This window comes from Parasteatoda tepidariorum, chromosome 3, assembly GCF_043381705.1.
Source record: "Parasteatoda tepidariorum isolate YZ-2023 chromosome 3, CAS_Ptep_4.0, whole genome shotgun sequence".
Taxonomy (NCBI): domain Eukaryota; kingdom Metazoa; phylum Arthropoda; class Arachnida; order Araneae; family Theridiidae; genus Parasteatoda; species Parasteatoda tepidariorum.
In genome coordinates this window covers 99066618-99070922 of record NC_092206.1, presented here as the reverse complement: position 1 = coordinate 99070922, position 4305 = coordinate 99066618, and the positions used below count along the sequence as shown (strand labels likewise).

The 4305-nt window shown below is 28.6% G+C and overlaps 1 protein-coding gene across 1 annotated transcript in view; it reads right to left on the bottom strand.

The window, feature by feature from the left end:
- LOC107454766 (dopamine receptor 1) overlaps window positions 1-4305 on the bottom strand; it is a 239075-nt gene that overhangs the window by 157957 nt on the left and 76813 nt on the right. The window contains exon 2 of the mRNA XM_071179038.1: window positions 2900-2970. The gene's annotated coding sequence lies outside the window, so the exon portion shown is untranslated. The remainder of the gene's footprint in view (window positions 1-2899; window positions 2971-4305) is intronic.

Sequence of the window (4305 nt, the reverse complement as noted above, 5' to 3'; positions counted from 1 at the left end):
TTACCTACGTCTATCAACTATAAATTTATCTTTAAAAAAATAATGGTGCCCGCCATTCGACCGATATTCTGGTATTTGCTCTTAGGTACAAAAAGATTGGGGACCTCTGCCCTAGATTATTAGAATACGAAACTACCATTTGTGCATAAATGTACCATTTGTGCATAAATGTCGCAGCACTCACAGGGCTCCCATCTCCATTTAATTTCTATTTTGTTGGTATAGAACAGGGATGGCGAACCAATGGCACGCGTGCCATTTGTGGAGCGCGACACAATATTTCGGGCACGCCACTGATCACAATTGTTATTGCACTATGAATTGTTATTACACAAATGTCACACACTGTGAAGCATATGTAACAATTAAATTAAAATTCACAAGAAACAAACAAAATAATAAACAATTAATAAAAAAATTAACAATTAATAACCATAAAAAACAAGCTAACAATAAATAACTAGCAAAAAAATCATCAGTCCTGCTTAAACTAATATCTTGCAACCAAGGGCACCGGCAGAATAATATAAAAGGGGGTGCAATTCTCTAATAAACTACCCCTCCCCCCATTTTTCTTTAATAAATATTCCGTTATTACATTTTGTTTTGTTATTACATTTACTTTCATCTGTTAATTTTCCTCAAGATACATTTCTTCATTGTTAAGCAGATATTAAAAAAAAAAGTACGAATTTCTTGTACTTGCAAATTTTGCCTCGAGAAACTGTATTGATGGCGCTGGCTTAGCTACTGACTTTGAAACACAAATAACTACGAACAGTAGTTTCGTATACTAACGTGTTTGTGCGCGCTTAACATTAGTATTTATTGTGTTGATGCAGTTTTGCAGTTGTGAGAAGTCAGTTTGTGTTATACACCTTTGCTAAACTAAATAACAAATAGAAAATATAATATAATTTATATTTTATTAAATGAAATTTAAAAATATAGCTTAGATATCTGCCACGTTTGTGCATGCTCAATGTGCAACAAGTGCATAAGAAAAGAATCAAAGATGACTCAGAATTCATTGAAAAAGTTATTAACAGATTTAGACAGCAAACGAGACGATTACAATTCTTGTTTGATTAAACAATTTTTTAATTGTTATGTATTAATAATTACTTAATTATTTTTTTGAACAAAAATATTAAATTTTATTTTTATAGCAAAATTGTTTTTCTGTGTCTCTTTAATTGTTTAAAATAAAAAAAAGCCAGGGGGGTGCAAGTGCACCCCCTTGCACCCAGCTGCCGGCGCCCTTGCTTACAACCTAATATAAGTTATTTGTCATTTAATCTGCAATAACAGAAGTCCCACTGATTCTACTTTAAGTTGAATTACGCGTATAACTGAAACATTGCAAAATGTATTTTCTTTTCAATGTAAATAAAGAGTTTTGAGTTGATAGTATTTAGTATTATTATTTTCCCAATAATCATGAAGTCAAAATTATTTGACGGCACGTCTGTGATTTCATTAAACAATTTTTTAGAAAAAATGGCACGTTGGTGTAAAAAGGTTCGCCACCTCTGGTATAGAAAGTATGCTAGTTTTAAATGGTAACGAAACAGTATAATTTTGTATTCACTGATTTTTAACTGTACCAGTTCAAAACGGTTTCAAAACAGTAAAGGTAAAGAATTAATAACCATACATTTTATAGTTTATCGAATGGGCAGACTGCTGTATGTTATTTTACCGTCATTTCGGAATGAAAATTCCGACAGTGAAGTTTTAAAATTATTTTCTCGTGCCGCAATATTTAGACCAATTAAACACTTTAAGTTACAGGAATTTTTAAAAATACTGTTTAATGTTTCTAATAAAATTTCTGAAATTGAACTGTTTGTATAAAGAACTTTTTTTAACAATAACAAATTTGCATTGGTTAGCTTTCAAAACTTTTCCTCCTTTTCAATGATTATTTTAAATATTTATTGATGAAACATTTTTCAAAATCTAAAACCCGTAGCCAAATAAAAATGAAATTGTCTCAAGTTAAAAAGTTTTTTTTTCCAAATTCAGAACAATTATTTTATAAGAGATACAATGCAATCAGGAGATTGCAGGCCGACTTTTATCTTAACCAGTTCCTTACGGGACACGGAGTGTTCAGAGAGCATCAAAATATACTTTTTAATAAAAATCGAAGCTGCAACTATTGTGGGGAAACACAAACTATTGAGCATTTAATTTATCGCTGTCACCACTTCCGGACACTGCGTGGGGACCACCTTCGTCAAAAGACCCTTCACCCATGTTACGCAGAGTTGGCCTGTAGAAAAATTATCAAAAATATCATCAAAACTACTCTTGAAGATGTTTTAACAGACCTGTAATTCTCGGAGCCTGCAATACATACTGTTTTTAATTCTGGTTGATCTTAACTATTTACACCTGATTTTAATCGACTTTAACTTTTTATGAACTTTAAAACTCTTTACATCTGGTTCAAATTCAATTTTATATTGACTGCATTTTTAAACACTTCACCTGCATTGGCTGATTTTTAACTTTTTTGAACTCTTAAACCTCTACTCCAGTTTCCAAACGAAATTTTAATTATTGAACATTTTATCTTGTGATCTAGTCTATAACTGAACTTTACTTTCACTCAACTTTGTTCTGACTGATTTCTGTTTATGGGCTGTTGCCATGTAATTTATGTATTTTATGTTTTGCACTGTTTTTTTGGATTTTAATAAACATTTACTCGCATGCCCTAAATTAAGGCAGGTCGGTTATTTAATTCAAAATCCCAATGATCCGAAAATGAACAAAAAGGACATTTTTTACATTAAAAATTATGAATTATAAACACTTATGAATAAAATTTAAAATTACATTTTAAAAAATAATTTCAAAATGTAGAAGTTAATAATGCAAATATACTTACTTTTATTAGACACCTGCATTTGTGTTAATTTTACGGAGCTACAACACCTTTTATGAAACAACCATCGTTTTCTGAAATGAACAAATAAAAAATGATAAATGAAGAAAACATATTAAAAGTTTTAAAAGGCATAAAAAATACTTATGATATATGGCATTTTACATTTGCTTTTCAAACCAAATTAAATTTTTGCAATTTTTTAACTTTTAAAATTAAAAATATGTCAATAGCAAAGACAAACTTCAAATGCTTAAGTGTTTTATCCTTTTTAAAGTATGCAAATCAATAATCTATATCAGTGGTTCCCAAATCATGTTCTGCGAAATCCTAGGGTTCCAAGAATTAAGACTTGTTTTCATTTTAAACTAGAAATGATTTTTGCAACTTTCAATTTTCATATATTCAGATAAACAAATAAATAAAATATATACGTTTTCAAAAATTGAGAAGTTGGTAATAAGAAAACCAGTGTTCAATGATTTTACAAAGTTTTCAATTTGACCTATTGCTACGAAACTAGAATATAAAGTGCATAAAAAGAAAAAAATGAAACAAATAAAAACATCAATTGTTCTTTGAGGATTGAAAAAATGATTTTTTGTTGGAATTTATTTCAAGTTCCGAATCACGATAGTTTTTTTCTTTTTCATACATTTAGATTGTGAACAAATAAACAAAATATATAAATTGCCGAAAATTGAGAAGTTGGTAATAAGAAAACCAGTGTTCAATGATTTTACTAAGTTTTTAATTTGACCTATTGCCACGAAACTAGAATATAAAGTGCATAAAAGGAAAAAAATGAAACAAATAAAAACATCAATTGTTCTTTGAGGATTGAAAAAATGATTTTTTGTTGGAATTTATTTCAAGTTCCGAATCACGAAAGTTTTTTTCTTTTTCATACATTTAGATTGTGAACAAATAAACAAAATATATAAATTGTCGAAAATTGAGAAGTTAGTAATAAGAAAACCCATGTTCAATGATTTTACTAAGTTTTTAATTTGACCTATTGCCACGAAACAAGAATATAAAGTGCATAAAAAGAAAAAAATGAAACAAATAAAAACATCAATTGTTCTTTGAGGATTGAAAAAATGATTTTTTGTTGGAATTTATTTCAAGTTCCGAATCACGATAGTTTTTTTCTTTTTCATACATTTAGATTGTGAACAAATAAACAAAATATATAAATTGCCGAAAATTGAGAAGTTGGTAATAAGAAAACCAGTGTTCAATGATTTTACTAAGTTTTTAATTTGACCTATTGCCACGAAACAAGAATATAAAGTGCATAAAAAGAAAAAAATGAAACAAATAAAAACATCAATTGTTCTTTGAGGATTGAAAAAATGATTTTTTGTTGGAATTTATTTCAAGTTCCGAATCACGATAGTTTTTTT